Source organism: Corapipo altera, unplaced genomic scaffold, assembly GCF_003945725.1.
Source record: "Corapipo altera isolate COAL_440 unplaced genomic scaffold, ASM394572v1 44, whole genome shotgun sequence".
Classification (NCBI taxonomy): Eukaryota; Metazoa; Chordata; class Aves; order Passeriformes; family Pipridae; genus Corapipo; species Corapipo altera.
In genome coordinates this window covers 19,028,566-19,048,571 of record NW_020884880.1, presented here as the reverse complement: position 1 = coordinate 19,048,571, position 20,006 = coordinate 19,028,566, and the positions used below count along the sequence as shown (strand labels likewise).

Sequence of the window (20,006 nt, the reverse complement as noted above, 5' to 3'; positions counted from 1 at the left end):
TCTACCACTTAGACAGCGCAGAAAGTGCAGACTGAAATAATTTCCAGTCAAGTGACATTTTGCATGTATAAAAGATACATCTATTTGAACGAGATGGGTTCAAATCTGTGGTCTCTGTTCAAAGAAAGCTTAAATATAAGTCAGTGAGAACAATGTCTGTGAAAACAGGGCCTGCCTGGCTGCTTTCAGAGCATAAGATCAAGTTTATTCTTTCAAAAATTCCTTAGTGTGCAGGATTCAGGAATAGCTCTTTCATCTTCAGGTTCTCCATTTCCCTGATGATCCACCTGCTGTTACTACTCCAGCTGCCCTTTTCCTAAATATAATGAGTTTTTTCTGTCTTTTTCTAGTTGATTCTCACCTTCTTTCTGTTCATTTCCACCTCTTCCTGATAATAGTATCCTCCTCTCCTTGCCCATCATTTTTTATGACACAGGATTTGAGAGCAGGTAAGGAGAGGAAATTGGGATGGTGGCTAAAGGGATAAACTGGCAAAGAGAAGAATTTAGGTCCTTTAGGGATGAGCTGCAGCAATTCTTATTTAGATTTCATGGCATTTTTTTCTTTTTTCCTTTTCATACTTGTGAGAAGGAAACAAGAATTGAATCTTTGCTCCCTTCTTTCAGGTCCAACAGGAAATTAGCCAAACAGCTAACTGCCCACTCTGCAACCCTTCCCCAGCACGATGTATGAATGTCTCCTATCGCTACAGTTTGTTAATTGCCACACAGAAGTTACCGCATTAATGCAACTTTGATGCCAAGAATAGTTTAAACGAAGTTAAATGAGTAAAGCATGCCTAGTAGTTTCCATTGTTCAGCCCCATAGACAGGCAGTGAGTTGTATAATTGGGCATTCTGACACTTCCAACTCATTTGTTTCATTACACTGTGTTGCACTCAAATAAACATCTGCAAAAATTGTGAACAAACACATTTAGGAATTCTTCATGGGGAAAATGCTTTTTACTTGTATTCAGATTGACTAGGCACTAGAAGCTTGTAGGAATAGGGGGTACTTTGTTTTAGGGATGAGGGGATTTTTCCTCCCAAACACATGGCACACAAGAGCAACACAAGCCATTGAGGTCAAAGCTCTGAATATCAAGTAATGGACATCATACTGAAAGCAGATTCCTCTAAGATCCTGAATTTATCCTAACATCATATCCCATTACTATTATACAGGTGCCTTTCAGTCAACAGGGATACACAGAACTTTACAGAGTCAGATTCCCAGAGGCAGATTATGGCAGTTCCTGGACTTCCACCACTGCCCTGAATACCAAGAGGTATCCTGTACTGAGAGACAGGCATTCATCCCCTCCCAAATAAAATACTCTTCAATGGATATAATTCACCATTGGCTTTTTCTGGCTTTTTTTTTTTTTTTTCTGGTATATCTCCCCTGACTTCCACAAATTTTTCCCAGAAGAGAACCATTGTGACAGCAAGAGTTACAGAATTGTCAAGTTAGGCACCACTCATTGTGGTGGTCTAATGTGACACTGGAACCCAACTCTCAGTGTCTCCGTGCTGGTGTTATAGGATGTGCCAAAACAGATCAAGTCCACTTGTACATCTAGTTCAGTAACCTGCCTCCAGCAGTACCTTCATGCTTCTGGGGGAGACAAACCTTTTGTACTGTGTATAATGAGAGGAGAATTTCCCCTCTCTAGCAAGTTATACAGCAATTTGTGGATACCCTGATGGATGAGAATTGATTAGCAAGACTTAAAAGGTCAGAGGAACTCACAAACCTCATATGCAATACAAAGGACAGGAAGCATATAGTGAAATTTTCATCATTGCCAATGTAATATATGACATATTGCAACAGCAGGTTGAATTCTAATGCAACCTTCATCATTAAAAATCCCAGTACCGCTGTGTTATTCTTTTAAGCCAACATTTTCAGCCTAATCCAGTTAGATGGTTGGCTTTTTGAAGGCTTGCTTTTATTTGCTAAAATAAATTCACAAATCTTCACCTTCCTGAGATGTGTCAATCAGCTGGTTTACCAGAAACCTCTAATTCCTAGTACTATAGCTGGTTTAAGTTTCTAGCCCTCAGGGTTGTAAAAAATCAGGTAAAATCGTTAGCCTAAAGGTCCGAAATTCATATGGTAAAAAAGATCAGAAAAGTTTATGTTTTACAGTTTCTAGGAGTTTTGATTCAAATCTCAACTCTTGGAAGCAGGAACTGTTTTCCAGAATGTGAACATGAGGAAAATGCTGAGCAAGGAAACAAGGAAATGAGCAGACAGCATGCCATATCACTTACAAATTTTGCACAATATAAATATTTTTATACAACTGCAGATTCACGGCACAAGATTTTTGTGATGAATGCAAAGAGGAATGGAAGGACCAAATACTTGCTCACTTAGGACTGAAAATAGTTCTTCCTTCCTGTGTCTCTTATTTCATATATATAGGCATATATATGCACATGAACACACTCTAAATACCATTGACAGTAATTTTTTAATATTACTTTAACATTTCAGAATTGGGATATTAAGTACCAGGTGTTGGAAAGATTTCCACAAAGTCATGCCAGTGCAGCCAGTGGGATTATGTCAGCAATATTACATTTACAGAATCAGGCCCTAAGGTCATAACAGTTGCTCTCTCATAGCAAGCGATGAGCAGAATCCCTGAGAATGCTGTAAAAGTGGCAGATAATTACATATTTTTACACTTTTATTTAATAATTTTTTTAGCTGTTTCATTCTTGCACTCACCCTCCCATATTTCCCAACTCTTACAAATATTCCATTAACATACTTTAAATGATTTAGTTTCTCATTTTGCAGCACCTGCATGAATCATCATTTCCACAAGGAGGGAAGGAACAGCTACCACTAACCTAGGACAGTGCAGAGCTCTTAGAAACCTCAATACATAATTCACACATGTTCTCATAATTTTTTTTTGCCTACAGCTGCATCCTTTTTATTTCCCCCCTGGCCAGGAAAAGTCCATAACTGCAGCACAATGAAGTCTCACAGCCTGGTAACAGGACCCATTGTTTATTTATATGTAGAAATAGGATGCACATCATATGACTTTTTGCTGTTTAATTCAAGTCTGTACTGCAGAATTTTCTGATATCTCCTGTACTTCAAGTTTAGTTAAATCCACTGAATACTACCCTAAGTGTGTCATTGGGATAACTGAGTTAGAAAATGGATTTTCATTTGGACCCAGGATCATTAGTATAGAGGTGTCCCTTAATTTAGAGACAAATCTATGGCAGATAACACAACCTTGAAGAAGTATAGAACAAAATATGACATGATTATGATTTGAACCCAGGACAGGGAACCAGACCTACTATGCTCTAACCCCTGTTTCAGCTCAGGACTCATTTTGTATTTTTTGAAGAGTCGCTACTCAGGAAGAGGAAACCAATTTAAGTTGTGTATGCATGCATAATACAGATGAAGGTTAAAAAAAAAAAGCCTCACTCCACTCAATAGTGATTTTAAAGCACTTCAGAAATATCTGGTTAAATTTGCGTTCTCCCCTCCTGCCCTCCACCAGATTTTCCTACATTCTTGAACCTTAGAGTTCTCATCAGTGGTAAGTTTTTCCTCATCTGAATCTCACATAGCAGCTGTAAATACAGAAAGTATTAGAGCAAGGTTCTTCAATATTTTGAATTCAACATCAGTAAAAAACCACTTGTTTTGGTCCTGGTATCTGAGTGAACTTAATTCTAAATTGACTAAATTGAAAAATTTGTATTAAGGTGACTAGAAGTTTGGAGTATCCTGTTTACAATGTCTTGACAAAGACAATCCTTTCCAAAGATAAAGATATTTTCTTAAAACTGAACCTTCTTAAAGCATCTTGCATTTGACACTCAAATAAAGCTCCTCTGTTAGATTTCTGAACTTCTAAATCAGCCAATAAAGTGTGTAAGCATGTTAGAAAGAAAATAAACTGAGAGTAAAAAAATAATGACCTGAAGAGAAGAAACCTATGTGGGAAGGGTAGAAGAGCAGAGGGAAGAAGTAGGTGAGTTGGGAAAAATGGATAATAAATCACAGCCCTGCTCAACCAGCAAAGATCAGTAGATTTCAGCTGAAGAAATAGTCAGACTAAAAGATGCATATGATTGCAGTGAGATTCTGAGCACCAGAAAGTTTAATGAAATGTAAAAAAAATTGGCCAAAATCAGAATTTATTTTTTTTTAAATGCATGATGCAGTTCCCATCAATGACAATAAAAGCTCTGCCAGTAAAACCAAATAAGGGCTCAGACGTTGCCTTCACTAAGTCTCAGTTCCTAGTATGGGGGCATGAAGTCTCTGTAGTGAGTAAGCAAGCTTGGAGCCAGGTACAAAGCCTTTGGCCTGGGTTGTGAACTGTATTTCAACCCCAGTATGTGGATTGGAAGGCAAAGAAAAAAGAGATGAAGAGACACTCACTGTCACCAAGCAATATTATACTGTCACATGAATTTCACAACGCACACACAGAGGTGTGTACACACCATTACAGACATGCACATATATGTGTGTTATTCAATTAGAAGCAGATTAGCATCAGCTGAATAAAAGTACACACACAGATTTCAAAGAAGAACCTCATGAGGTACTAAGTGCTAGCCTGCCTGTAGTATCAGTTTAAGAATAAATATATAATAAAAATCATCACAAAATGGCATATGGTACATTTTTGTACACATATTATTCACTCATTTTTTATTGTATTTGACTTGACACTGACAATATATCTTACTCATTAGGGGAGCTTATATTTCAGTCTCCACTGTATGTTAAAAATCTCCCACTGTTATGTGGCATGAATAAAAAACAAATAGGCAAAAGCACACTTGCCTGGAAAGACTTAATATTTCTCAAAATGTTCAGAAATTATTCTTCCCATTTAAAATCCAAAGTCAAAAGGGGAAAATACAATTGTTACCCTTGATTTTTCCCTGGTGTTTCATTTATTACATCAAGAGTTCCTTAATTGGATTCAAATGCAAAGTTGCTCCCATGGCTTCAAAGTCAGAGTAAATTGAAAAATGCACTTCAACAACATTGATACTGAAATAATACCCCAGAATACTGTCTTAATGGTTTTACCCCTATTAAACAAAAACATAACAAAACTTTGGGGGTCCTTTTAAATGAAACAACAGAACGATAATAAAAAGCAACAAAATCCACCATGTACTAAAGAAAATCTTGTCCCCTCTTTAAAACCTCTCTGAAAATACTTGCAAGTTTTAGCTTTCCTGTGACTGAAGCAGTCTGTATGATTCACAGGCATATCCACACACGGTGTCCAAACCAGCATACCAGATACTAAAAGGAAAAGTCTCACTGTGGGCAGTTCTTTGAGCAAACAGTGGAGTGTAAAATCAGACCAGAGCTGGGGAATCCCAGGAAGAACCATGTCTCAGATGGAGCATTTAGACACAACTCTCTCCACATATATCCATCTGCAGAAAAATAGGCTAAAAAGGAGGTACACAAGTTGCTGTCTAAGCAAAAGCTCCCAAAAAAGTACTCAAAAATCATGTAAATAATCCTCACATACAGTTGGGCTGTTATAGCATTATTAATACCTAATCTCTATTTTAAGTTAGGTTCTCGAATTTTTAGACAGTTGCCATTTCATGTCATTTCTATAGATCAGAGACTAAATATTTCAGGGGAGGTGAGAAAATAGCCCAAGAGCTGCTGCCCTTTGTAAATAATATCAGGTGATACCACTGCTCTGATTCTAGTCTTTTGAGACTCCATATAACTTGCAACTACATTAATTTCAACCCTTCCTTTCTCTTGGAAGAAAAACAGTGCAAGGAAGGAGCAATGACACCTCCACCACTGGCAAAGCTTGTATTACTTTCCCATGAGTCCACCTCTTGCCCTGCTTCCAGGTCAGCTTCTGTCTGGGATGGTTTTCTTCAGAGGGCAGTCAAGGTTTGGCATTTTCTCTTTGACTGGCCAAACTCAGGCAAAAGCAGTGTGTTTGTAAAAAGTAAATGGGGGGAAATGCTCTGTTTTCCTCAACTAGTTCCCATCTCTGGGCAAGTAATCAGAGAGTACAGGAGGAGACTCAGCTGGAATAGCAACATCACCCTGATCAGCTGTAATGACTATGCCATTCCTCTAATGACAGAGGATAAAGACAGCAAACAGCCACAAACATACCAAACTGAGATTGTCGCTGAAATGAATCAGCTGTACAAACCCTTACAGCCTCATGAACACATCAGGACAATGAAGAGGCATATGGCTCATCCATAACTCACTAGCTGTCAGGATGTCAGTCAGAGAGACTGTGCCACATAGGGACAGATGCATGAGATGGTGTGACATTTCCTGAACTATACCAGGAGTGCAGGCAGAAGGAGATTTTCTGCAAAAAGCATGTACTGCTCAGAAGAAAATCAGCCAGAATGGCCTATTTCACCAAAATTCCTCGCTCAATAAGAAATTAATATTCTCTGACTCCTTACCTTTGTTATATAAAGTATTTCTGAGTGTTATCCAAGGGTAAGGACATGAAATGAGTGAAGTTAAACTACATCTAAGTTCTGAACTTAAACTGTGTTATTTCTGCATCATATAACTCTTGGAATGGTGGCATTTTACAGAAGGTTTATTATAGCCCTACCTAAATCACGGTTTTTCCAGTTTTCATTTTTGCCCCTCCAGCATAACAGGCCGAGATTATAACAATTGAGGTATTTCAGCTTAACAGTACTGTGAGACAGCCTTGCTCTTTAGTTTCCATCCAGAGAAATAATACTTTTAAAAGTGATAGAGAATATTCTCCAGAGGGAGAATGCCAGGGTTAACAGACACCAAGTTTAGGAGTCACCCAAGTGGCCCAGCATAAAAGGATGCTGCAATCTCTGGCACTGAGATGCATGAGGGGACTGCATCTCCAAGCCAGATATGACTTTCATTACATTTATGAATTATGCCTGACATTTAATATTTGAATGTAATATTTTTTGTTTTAATAAAGAATCACTGGATCATCAGAATAATGGATAGCACTGGTGCAAATATAATGAAAATGCCAAGCTTTAAATAGCTTGTTTAATTATTAAAAATGTTACCGGAAAAAACTAACTTTGCATTGCTGTCAAGATCAAATGAACATGAATTTCAATCAAAAGAGAGGCTATTGTACAATATATTAAAACATGAGGTTCTGCCTACAGTAATTATTGTGCAGAACGCACAAAGGGGAAAAAAGGCAACACTATCAATCACAGTCTGTCTACATTCAGTCAATATGAGCCTCTCCCCTGCTTTGTTGCACAGTTTTTCCTTTGTTAGCCATATTATACAATACATGCGGCTTTCAAGAGCTTGGCATTGGTTGTGCATTAAGGAAGGCTCTTGAGATCCTTCTTGAAAGGAATTCAATATCTTTTCTTGTTTGAGAAAATTGCAATAAACTATACAGCATCTTCTTTTTATTTATTTATTGGTTTTTATTGCTAAATCATCAGTCATGTGCTACTTACCACATTATCTTTTCTATATGATCATGGCAACATGCTACACAGACTGTAACCTTCTAACATGTTCATCCCCATTACAGTGACAGTACAAACAGCTCTCATTCAGGCTGCTTAAGGAACTGCTTCTCCATCACCAGAAACACCAGGATCAAGATTTCCATTTTGCACCACTGGTTTGCTGACTAAGTAGATGCTCTTAATTTTCCTGCTAAGCAACTGCCAGGAAATAATACAGAACATGTTATCTTGCAAGAATACCACCACGGCATCTGTGCATACTAAAAAACTTAAACTGCATAAGCACATCAAATCCAGTGGCTCCAGTATTTTAACTTGGCTTTTAGAGAAATAAGAGATAATACTATGCACGTATGAGCATTTAGTTGCCTGTCGTTCTTGTCCATTTTTTTCTGCTTTTACCTCCCAAAACTCTGCCAGTAGGCAACTTCTATGTCAACCAGGATGTGTATCCTTGGCAGGATTCCACTGACACTTCTAAAATATTTCCTCTACTGTTTTTGAAATTCAAGTTCCTTTCCTCACAATTTTTTCTTTTTTTTTTTTTTTTTTTTTTTTTAAATCTGCATTGTTTTCAAAATGGCCTTAATAAAATTGTCTAACACGTTGGGTTAACTTCTTACTTTTTCTGGTTTTGCTGAAAGTTTTATTACATTATGGCAAAAGCTCTTCTGTTGTATTGATCATTTGGATATCACTAAAGTACAATATTTTAAAAAGTGAGGTTCAACCTTTATAAAGTTACAGCTTTATGGTGACCTAAGTATAAATTCAGAACTATATATAATGCATAAACTGAAAATATTAAAATGCAGATATATGTTTTCCTCCAACTAGCTATAACACATCCTGTTTCTGTACACCTTGCCACATCTGTGGATCTAGTAGTAAAAGATCTCCTTCCAAGGTGGGCTTTCTTTTAGGGAAAGCACCTATGGAACCAGGTTATGCTGAAGCTGATGGGAATTTTTTCCTTGAGCTTCCTAACAAAATATCTAACACATGTGTTAAAAGAGTAGGGCTTGCTGCTTTACTGCTTATTTTGCTGAACACAGAGGTGTTTATTTATTTACCCATGTCCGTAAAAATCTTTACATTCTGTAAAGTGAAGATTCACAGGCGTGCTTCAAATTAAAGAGCAGAAACAAAATGTCCTCCTGCACACTCTTGAGGGAACGGTCACAAATTCTGTAACCAGGTCTTTATCTCAAGAGACCTATAAAGCCGTAATAAAAACCATTTTCTTGCTATGCTGTCCCATGATGGGGCTGCTGTCCTCTCATGAATATTGGAGATGTCCTCCACTTAGCCATAAATGCCCCCAGTATCACAAACCACTAAGCACTTGTCCAGCAAAACACTTTAAACCCACACAACCTGAAGCATATATCTAGCCCTGTGTAGACTATTTCCAAGTTAATTTTCAGAGTGCAGGAGAAGCCTGTATGACTGTGCCCTATACCAGTGTTAGAGACAAAGGGAACCAAAGTGAGGTAAGGACAATGATCTTTATATCAGCTCAGTGGATAAAGCCTGTAAGACTAAACCACAGCTGCAGGCTGGCTATAATTTTTTTCCCTAACTTATGGGACAGAGTTCATCCCTTCCATTTTCTAATGATTTTTCTTGGAAAAGAGTAACTATTCCTTCCTATCATGCTATCACCATGCTACCTTATCTAAGTAGCCATGAAAATTACAGTCAAAATATATAAAATGGATTAAAGAATCCATGAAATGGATTTAATGAAAAGCTTGGCATTGAAACTTGCATAAAAGCAAATCTTCCTGATCTCTTCCTGATATTCATATCCCATGACCACCACCCAAAGCTAGAGAGAGTAAGTCACTTGGCAGAACCCTCGCAGAAGTAAGAGGCAGATTTTATAGCACAGCATCATATGTGTGCAGCTAAACTACCTCCACCACACAAATGGTTTATCTGTGGCTAGTGAGTGACTTAACAAGCTCAACCTTGTCAACTTACAACTGCATGGACTGGCACTTTTCAAATACCAGCACTGATCCCGTACCTGCCCAGTTCTGAGCATTATTTTCCATCATTAGTTACAGTTGTGTTAGGACTAACAGCATAGGAGATACAGAAAAGTAAATGCAGTGCTGCTTCAGCTTTGTGCAAGTCAAGGGGAAGGAACATGTTCAAAACAGGCTGGGAAAGTGCCAGGCAATAAATTAAAAATTACTGAATAAATTCCCCCCATCCCTCCATCCCATAGCTTTTGTAGACGCAACTTCAAAGGATCGAACAAGTGTAAGTGCAACACAAAAACTTGGCCAAAGCATCTACTGAAGCATGAGGCTCTCTGTTCTAGTTACAAACTCTCGTAAATCTGTTCTGAGAATTTTTTTTAAATAGCAGTTTCAAGCTTCACAATCTTAATGCAAACATTTTAACTGATAATAGCACGGAGAAATTGTTTGAGGAAAGTCACATCTTGTAGCTACTTTAAGACTGTCTGTGTTGTCTCAAGGGAATTAGTTGAGAGGACAGGGACAGAACACTGAATCTATTAAGCATGTTGGGCTAAAAGCAGTAATTGGCTTCACTCAATATTCTGCAGACCTTGTTGCATTATGCTGTATTAACTTTTCATGGCCTCATGCAGTGTACATTTTTTGACATTGCTTTCCCCTTGTCCCCATGAGAGCAGTCTGTCTATTCGCTCATCTTTGTTTACATTCTTTCAATAAATTACATGGATAACTCTCTATTTTGCCAATTCTTCACTACTGGCATTTTTAGGTTTGCATTTACATAATACATTCTAAGTTTATGAATTGAATTGGAGGCCATAAAGTTAAAACTAACAAGGCTATAAAAATGAATTTGCTTTAATACTGCAAACATGCTCACAGCAAAACATTAGTTGCAGTAAGCTTTTCCTCATTTTCTCCTGCTTCCCCTTCTCACACAGCACTTGCCTCAAGCCATGGAGGAGAAGATACCTCACCCAAGCCCTTCATTAGCAGAGTCTATCATAGCATGTAGAGAAGCATCTCCACTTATAAATTCAGTTCTGAGGCGTCCAACAAGCCCATCCACAGCCAACCACGGAAGATTCTGACCCAGAAGCATGACTGCACCATCACAGTTCGGGGGTAAAGGAGCACTCATTATCTGGAATACAACTAGAAATGCGCTGAGTTGCTGCCCAGAAATTGTCCAGTAACATCTCTACAACTGGTCAGAAGAGAAAGAGACTTATAATTATATTCTGGGGAACAAAAAAAAAAAATAAAAAAAAATAATAAAAAAAAAAAAAATCAAGGTTCTGCAATCTGAGAAAGAAGGGAAATATTTCCACAAGAGCTGCTAACACCCATACCAAAACAAAGGAAATGAGAAATAGATGGGGCTGCCAGTCTGCTCCATTATTTAATCTTTACAGCATCTCTGGAAGGGTAGGTGCCAGTCAGTAACTGTATTTTCACATAAATGGTGCAGACATCAGTTAAACCTTTTAGACAAGAACAGACTTCTGCTCAAGAGCAAGTCTTGTGCTAAACCACCCAAAAAACCAGAAAGGTGAGATGCTGCTGAGCTCCATTTAACTCACATTACCTGCACCACAGTTGCACAACATGGTCCCAGGGAGGAGCGGGAGGCAAAGCAGAGGGTTTGCTTGCTCTTAAACCAAAAAGGTGAAAGTCTATGCTAGCTGAGAAAGTTCAGGTGCTTGCAAACCCAGGGCTTTCAAGATTCTGAGACTGTTAACATATATTTGAAACTGCAATGCATGTAGTTAATGCTATGCAATAGAATGTATTATGAAAGAATGGATTAAAACACTACTTCAAAACATTTTAGCTAGACATTAAAACCTTTCTAAAATTCTAATGTCATCCAAGAAACCAAATTCATGATCACAAGAAATTCAGTGGAATTTAATCATGCATAAACAAAGAAATTCATGAAAATAATCTGACCAAATAAATGAGAACCTAATGGTAGATCTGACGATCCAATCCTCAGAAAGACTACCTAACAACTTCAGGTCATTGATATGAAACCAGTTTCTACCTTAAACAACCAAATCTAATTTGAGTGTTTAATATATGAGTTATTAATTATAATTAGAAACACTTGTCATATTCCAGACAGAAGATTAAGATTATTTCCTTGACTTACATGGTACATTATCCTGATATTATCTAAACCTGCAGCATAAAACAAATAACAGCAAGGAAAGATCATTCCCAAGAGCACAACAACAAAAAACCATGTTAGACTTAGTTGAAAGGATATTTTTAGTCAAAATAAAGGTAACAGATCAGCTTTCTCCTGTGATTTGCATTTAACTTTTGGCTTGCTAATGAGTAAAACTTTCAGATTATACAAGACTTTTATAACAACTTGGGGGAAAAGTCCAACTATTTAAGACAGAGAGCAGGAGTTATTATAGTTGTTGATAAATCTAGTATTTTTCAAAGTAACATTTCCATAGGAATTCTCTTCTGTGTTAAAAATGGTATTTCAGAAAACACATTTTCATTCAGGAAAAATAATATAAAAACATTCCTGTAAAGCTGAACAACTTTGACCACTTTAGAATGCAATTTGAGCTGTTCTGTTCTCTTGTAAGACGCAAAAAACAGACAATTGAAATTAAATGGTTTACTTTCTTCTGAAGGGGCAGAAAAAGAAGTAGATCTTTTATATATGATTTTGAAGTTCTATTGTTAGTCTGCTTGAAAGAGGATTTTTTAATTTGTCCCAAAATTTGGTATCAAATGGAAGAATCCCTCTCCCATGTTTCCATAACCTCTCCTGGTGGTCTTTCAACAATAGTGCAAATCTTAAATAACTCCATAACCCACTATAATCTTTCTTTTGAAAAACAAATGTCACGTACCCAGCTGTTGTTTCTCATGATGACTCCCATGATCGTACATGCACACACCTAGACATAAAAAATAGGATTCACAGATGTTGCAAGGAGTGCCAGTGCTCCAGACAACCACTGGTGTCCTGCCCGGCACGAGTAGGATTCTTGCCCCTAAAGCTGATCAGGCCAGAGGCATATGATCACTTTCAGAAGCCCCTGAGACGTTCCAGGTTGAGGAAGAAGAGGGATTGGGCATGTTTTGGGAAACATGATCAGCAGGCAGTGAGATAAGAATGCAGATCTTGCTCATGTGCTCAGGGAGTAGCTGATCATCAGTTCTGAGGTCAGAAAGGAATTTTTCCCTGGGGCAGATTGGACTCGGTTCCAGGGGTTCTTCTGCCTTACTCTGCAGCACTAAGCATGACAATTTGTCCAGGCTTCTGTAGGCCATTTTGGCTAGATTACTGCCTGCTGCTCATATACCATGAAGATGACAAAGATAACCTCTTTTACACTGCATCTGGAGAGAAGGAGGCTTTTTTCCCTCAGGGCAGTCTGACAACAACCCCCAGGGGTTTTCTGCCTTCCTCTGCAGCAGCACTGAACACAACCCCTTGCGAGGGCTGCTTTAGGCCATTTTGGCTAGGTACTTGCTATTCATGCTTCACAAAGGTAAGCCCTTGTGCCCCTCATCCAGTGGGAAGAAGATTTCTCTGCTCCCAGGGATTACTTCTTGTCCTCTGTAGCATTGAGCACAGCCCCTTGCCAGGGCTCCTCTGGTTCATTTTGGCAAGGTTCTTTACTGCTGCTCTTGCACATCCAAGGTGTTACTTGTACTCTGGCTCTCTCTGGCTCTCTTTCCAACTGCAGATTTGTAGCAGGACTGAACTCTGCTCTTCCCTTGGCTCCATTTCCCCACGGATTGCTTGTGCGAAATATCTTGTGCTTGGAAAGGTTCCAGGCTGGCTGCCCCATCAGGAACTGCCCCTTTTCACTCTCCCTGCCTTCAACACAGGCATAGGAAAAGTGTGAGAGTGCTTTACGTGCATCACTGGCCAAGCAGCACAGTGAAGAAAGTTTTTGAAGGCAAAAGTATGCTTTTATTGACACATCATATTTTTGAAAATATCCCATAGCACCACACATCTTCTTTTGTGTGTGCTCAGTCCTGATCCTCATTCTCCACATCCTCACTCTTCAGGAAGCAGGAATCCTTGGCCTGTCCTGATGCTATTTTCTGTAGTTTGGTCACTCACTTTTGCCAGACTGCAAAGAACGTTTTTCCAAGCTAAACTGAAGAATGCATTGGCCTGCTCCTGGCTACGCATGTGCATTTTGTTAATTTGTGAGCATCAGCTTTCAAACAGATTGAGAAAGACAATAAGATCCTGTTGCCACTTGCAACCTTTGTGATATGTGTCCTTGAAAGCGGTTTTGGAGCTGAAAAATCCCTGGCATTTCAAGCAAATAGCAATCTCATCATTACTTGACTCATGGGGAACACAGGGAACAGAATAGGATATTATAGTTATGCCAAATTACACCTAAAATTATGCATGACAACTGTGCCTTAGGCCTGAGGGGTCTATCCAGGAGAGCAGCTCTCTGTAGTGCAAGTTCCCGGCCTATCCAGGACGCAGGGTCAGAGATGTGCTCACGTACAACATAGCTCAGGCAGGGACTGAAGGCCTCAGGCTGAGCTGAGACATTTGCCCTGAGCCACCCCATGGAATTGCAGCTAAACTGGAAGAACACAGAAGACTTACAAACCCCACACTTCACACATGCTTTTTTGTAAATTTATTCAAACGGTCGAATTACCTAAAGGCAATCCACAGCTCTCACCCCCATCAGAAGGTACATGCCTTTTCCCCCACAAAGTGACAGAGACTATTCTTAGAATGGGACATGATTACCCATTTGGTGCCTTCTGCTAGTGCAGGGCTGGGAAGAAATGTCATCAGAGATTTCCTCTGCATGTACTGCTAGGAAAAGAGTAAGAAGAACAGAACAGAACAATTCCTCTGGAAGGGAGCTACAGTGATTATCTAGTCTGACTGCCTGACAACTTTGGGGCTTACCACAACTTAAAGCACGGTATTAATGCCATTGTCCAAATACCTCTGAAACACTGACAGCCATGGGGCATCAACCACCTCTCCAGGTGGCCTGTTGCAGGATTCAACCACCCTCTTGGTAAAAAAATGTTTTTTTTTTTAGAAGAGACCAGCCAGCATTCCCTTCTCCATTTCTTCTCAGGAAGCTATAGAGAGCCACAAGGTGGTTTCTTAACCTGCTTACCTCCAGACAAGACAAACCTTAAACCACTTCTCAGAGGACATTCCTTCTAGCTCCTCCACCAGCATTGTTGCCCTTCTCTGGAGTTGTTCAAATACTTTAACATCCTTTTGAAATTGTGGGGTAAAATTTATGGGATTATATCCCTATACTGTGTTCCCTCACAGTACAGTTATAGCTAATTGTTTCAGGATGTGCTATGTCAGCACTGCACAGCCCTTTGAGAGAAGAAAACATAGTCTTAAAATGTAGTGACTATCAGTTTGTTTTCAAGCATAACCCAACACAGCCCTTAGCTCATAAATCCCATGTCATTTGAACTCCTTGCTACTTAAAGACTGTCTTTTTCCTAAAAGCTCTCTGGACAAGGGGGCACTCACGGGAAGTGAATTCATCTCTAGAGTCATTCTGGCTGCTGGTCTATCAACTCTGTGTTTGGACACACTGAACTTGCATCAAAATATTATGGTTCTTTAACAGAACAGACACAGTATGGCAGCTTTATGCACTCATTGCAGCACTTTTGCAAAGTAATTATTATGTGTGAGCCAAAAGATTGCTTTTCATAATTTCTCTTATTAATTAAAAAAAGGTTTATCTGAATAACATCACACTGACATTCTCAGATGGTTTCATGGAGGTGTATAAAAAGCAAAATCTTCAGTTCTGCTGTGCAGATATCTTCGAGGTGTGTAGAAAGTCTTAGAGAGAGGTACTTATCTTTTAGTGTCAGATGGACACCTGGCCAATCAACTCCTTATTCATATCAGTATCATCAGCAACAAGCTTCTTTACTAGAAACTTGCAATTTCTTTAAAATCTCAGCAGTCTTTATTCACACTGCTGGAGAGTAAAGCATCTCCCCATAGACAGCAGCGCCGCTAACTACATCACTGACTCACCAGCATTTCATCTCTGGTGGCTTTTTCAGTATCTGGGCTGATTGGCCACTTTCTCCATGGAAACTTCCAAAATGGAACATCAGTTAATGCCAGCTGTGGTTATTTTCTTTCCTAGGAGGTAGATATCAATTTTAAAAGGGCTTAGGCTGACACTAGCAGTTTCTTGTTCAGAGCCCACCACCACAGTGCGTCCACTGCTTAGCTGGCCGGTGGAAGGCTGGATGTGCTGGTCATGGCTGTGTGGAGCTGGACTCCAGTAGGTTACTGATGGGTGAAAGCCTTCTAAAGGTAAATCTCAGGCATTACCCTTCATACCTGGATGTCATCAAATGTATGAAACAGTGAACTGCATGGCCAGGCCTTTTGAATGTAGACTGCAGGAAAACATTTTTCAAGAAATGTAGGTTTCATTGTCCACATTATAGTCTTGATTTCATGGCATCTCAATAAAGTAATGCATACCCATTGCTGACCCTGATTAAACTGAGAAAAGCAGTAAGCAGAGAAGATCACAACCTCAATGAAAGATCTCCATCGTGAACAACTTTTTCATGTTAAGAAAAAGTTGCTTTAAGTATGTTATTTGACAGTGCATAAGAAGCTATGACTGAAATCACATCCACACACTACCTACAAGACCACATGCTGCATTCAAGCTCTTGTGCAGGCTGCCTCTCCATTTAAAGGTAGAAGCTGTGTAAATGTAACTCAACTTAAAAATTTGTTTCCCATTAAAGAAAAATTCAATAACTTCATTGTTATTACTTTTAGATTTCATGTATAATATCCGGCAGAACATTAGTCTCTGTAGAAATTTTTTAGGCATTAATATTTGGGAGTAAAAGCAATATAGTCTTGTTTACAGCTTTAACTACAACACATATCTTACTTGTCTCTGTAGGCTTATCTTGCACAGATTGATGTTTCTATTTTTTTTAATGTTTTCCTAACCCAACCACATTACACTGGTGAGAGTAACTGAGCTAAATTCAGCATGTTCTGAAGATCCAGAAAGACATGAACGAAGAGCCACACTAAAATCCAGTTCGGATGACTTCTGCTCTCCATAACAGATTAGTCAGACCTCAGGTTTAAGCACTTCCCAATATCTACATACAGAACTAATTTGCACCTCTGATTCTCTAGGGCTGAACTGTGGCACCACATGAACCCAAACCCTCTCCCAGAAGTAAATAACTTCCTTCAGATGGTAAAAAGCATGAGTTACCAAACCCCATCAGCTACACTAAGCAGAACCACAACCAAAGTGTGATTTTCTGAACCATCACCAAAGTGGATGGCCAAAAACCTTCTGGGGCCAGGGGGAGGAGGGTCATAGTCAGTCTTTGTGCCATTTCTATCCATTGCACATCTCTGCAAGGCTCTTCTGAGCCTCTCACAGCAGTCATACAACTGAAGGCTTTCCCTCATCCTTCTGATCCTCCAACACCCTTAGAGACATTTGCTAAAAGACTGGATCATCTGTAAAATAATCTAAACACACAGATACTAAATAGGAAAACATAAACAATGCCATTTATCCATCTGTTCTATGATGAACATTTTTCATATACATATTTATGCAGCAACTAGCACTTTCACTACTGAAGTGCTTTAAAGCTACAGTGGAATGCTATTCCCCATGTGGCACAGGCAGACAACTTTGGAGTTACACTTCAGTATTCACACAGAAGACAATTGGTGCTGGAGTCTTGCTTTGTCCCACCTTCTGATGTGGCAATATCAGTTTCATATGTTCATCTACTTGGACTCCAAGTCTGCTGTCCATGAAAGATGTAATCCATGTGCTCCAGAGTCATACTGTGAATCAAGCTAGTGCCTTGCAAGCAAGCAGATTTAGCATACTTGCTTCAGAGCTGCACTGTTGCTCTGAACAAAAATGCTAACATAGGTGCAACCTGGGATATACTCTGCATTCAACTGTGGTTGGAACAAATCTTTTTTTCCAAGCAGTTCAGACCTAAGTCTAATGTCAGAAGGAAAAGTAATTTCCAGCAGAAATGCCTCTAGGTCCAGTCTTACAAGCTTCCCCATTTACAAAAGGTTTAAACTAGCCCTGGAACAATTAACTTGTGTATCAAGCACCAAATTAGCATGCACTTGATGTCTGCTCAGCTGAGCAGAAAAGAAGTACTTTTGGCTGCAGCAATGCAACCGAACAGCATCCTACCCTCTTGCAGCAGTACAGCCTACCAAGGGGTAGCCGTGTGCCAGGATCTCTGTTCCCTTCCTCCAGCTGGCATGAGGAGCAACAAGACCAGCCACTTGTTTTCCATGTTTTGTTCTGTTCTCTTTGGAGCACTTCGAGTTAGACTAGTATGAAAAAATCATAAAAAGATATTACATTCACACATAACGCAATGCCTAGAAGGAAAGACAACTCTTAAGTTTTTTTAATTTACTATCTAGTCGTTGACTAAATTCTTAAAAAAAAATTAAGAATTATATAAACATAAAATCTCTCAGGTCTCTTTTCCTATTTTCACCACTCAGAATTAAGAAAGTAGATATAATTCCAATTTCTTAAAAAAAATGAATTAGATTAGTTCAGAAAATAAATATTATTCAGGTATTTTTCCACCCTCTCAGAAAAATTTACATCCTTCTCATTTCTTAAATGTCTTAGTAGTGAAAACTGAGCTCTTTTACTGTACTCATTGAACAATTCTATTTCTTGACCATGGTTTTATTTTAATACAGAAAACCCAACTCAATGAAGAAAGTATTGGTCCCATTTCTTCCAGAGAATGCCAAAGAAGACACACTGAAACCAATGCGCTAATATCCATGGCATATATTCACGCATAGCGTGATCTCTCATTAACAGGGCAGCCTATATTAAACAGTATGGTCATTCTTTTACTAGAGGCTGAGAGGCACAAGGTAGGTGAAATAGAAATTTGAATATTTTCCTTCATCCCCAACTGTACTGAGAGTACAGATTTGATCAGCTGCCTGCTGACAGATGTATCGCTGTTTACTCCGTGTCCTTGCTTGTGGGTTTCTCCTCTGATCTCTAACAGGATCCATTGGGGCTTGCCAAGCTTCAGCTGCTCAAGTCTCTTCTCACAGGAGCCTGTAACGCTCATCACAGGAAGCCATGTAAAATTCAGCTACTGGAGCATCATATCCTTACTAAAATCCACCAGGAGTAAAATCAGCCCTCAGATGACAGTGGGCAGATCTCAGTTTCAAGAAAAACAGCAGTCACACACTTAAAGGTGAAATACAACCCAGGAATAAATCCTCAGTGCTGGGAATAACTGGGAACAATTTCTAGAGTCAAATACCTGCTTTTATCATTTTGTGTCTTCATAGGTTTCATATTGAGTTTCTCTCTTTTTATTCAGCAGCAGAAAATTTATAACAGTGGGAGCATCATTATTTGTTATACTTCCTTAAAGGCTCTGTTTGATTTATGCAGTGAGCAAACCAAAACAAAAAAATAGCTGCTTCTAAATTTATGAGTTAGTGCTACAGGCTGTCGATTTTTTGCACAAATGGTATTGCAGTGGATAAGAGAGACAATCAACTCTCAATATTAAGATATTTTAATGCTATTTCCCCTAACAACTCGGGTTGATGTTGTAATAAGTTGCCATTCCTATACTCCACACCGTTCTGGGGTGCATGGGCAGCCAAATATGTTGACATGGTTACTGGGTAAGAAGCAAGCATCTTTCCATGGGAGATGAGAATTTCTAACGCAGAACAGACAGGTAGAAATGCTAGGGGCAGAACACCCTTGTAAATATATTCAGAACACGATTAAGGTTTATAAAATTTCCTGTATAAAGTTGCCATATAAGACAAGTGTGATCACCCGTGGAGACAGAAAGCAGCTATGAGCAACTGAATTATGCCCTTCTGATGAATATCGTTTTCACTGCTCTCATGCCCTTAAGACCCAATTAGCTCATGTTGGATAATGACCAATGTCCCAAAAATATGCTCATCGTTGAGAGTAATCTCAGATTTAGCCATCAGAACCTTAGCCAGACTAATAGACCAGTCCACTGCAAAGTTAATGTAATTAGCAGCAGGTCTACTGCTAAAATAGCAAGTGTTAACGCTTCTGAGGGAAGCTGCAAGAAGAGGATACTGGGGTTAAAGCTTTTGTCATTGTGCTGCCACTAAACTTGCACTTTCAAAAAGCAGGTTGACATCTGGAAAAGAGAAGGCTTGAGGTGACCTCATTGTGGCCTTCCAGTACCTTGGCCTGCAAGAAACATGGAGAGGGCCTTTTTGCAATTGCATGTGGTGACAGGACAAGGGAGAATGGCTTCAAACTGAAAGACTGTAGGTTTAGATTAGATATCAGGAAGAAATTCTTTACTGTGAGGGTGGTGAGGCACTGGAACAGGCTGTACAGAAAAGTTGTGAATGCCCCACCCTGGAAGTGCTTAAGGCCAGGTTGGA

At 39.2% G+C, this 20,006-nt stretch overlaps 1 protein-coding gene across 4 annotated transcripts in view; it reads right to left on the bottom strand.

The window, feature by feature from the left end:
- Positions 1-20,006, bottom strand: part of RBMS3 (RNA binding motif single stranded interacting protein 3) — a 596,100-nt gene that overhangs the window by 552,029 nt on the left and 24,065 nt on the right. The gene's annotated exons all lie outside the window — the stretch shown is intronic.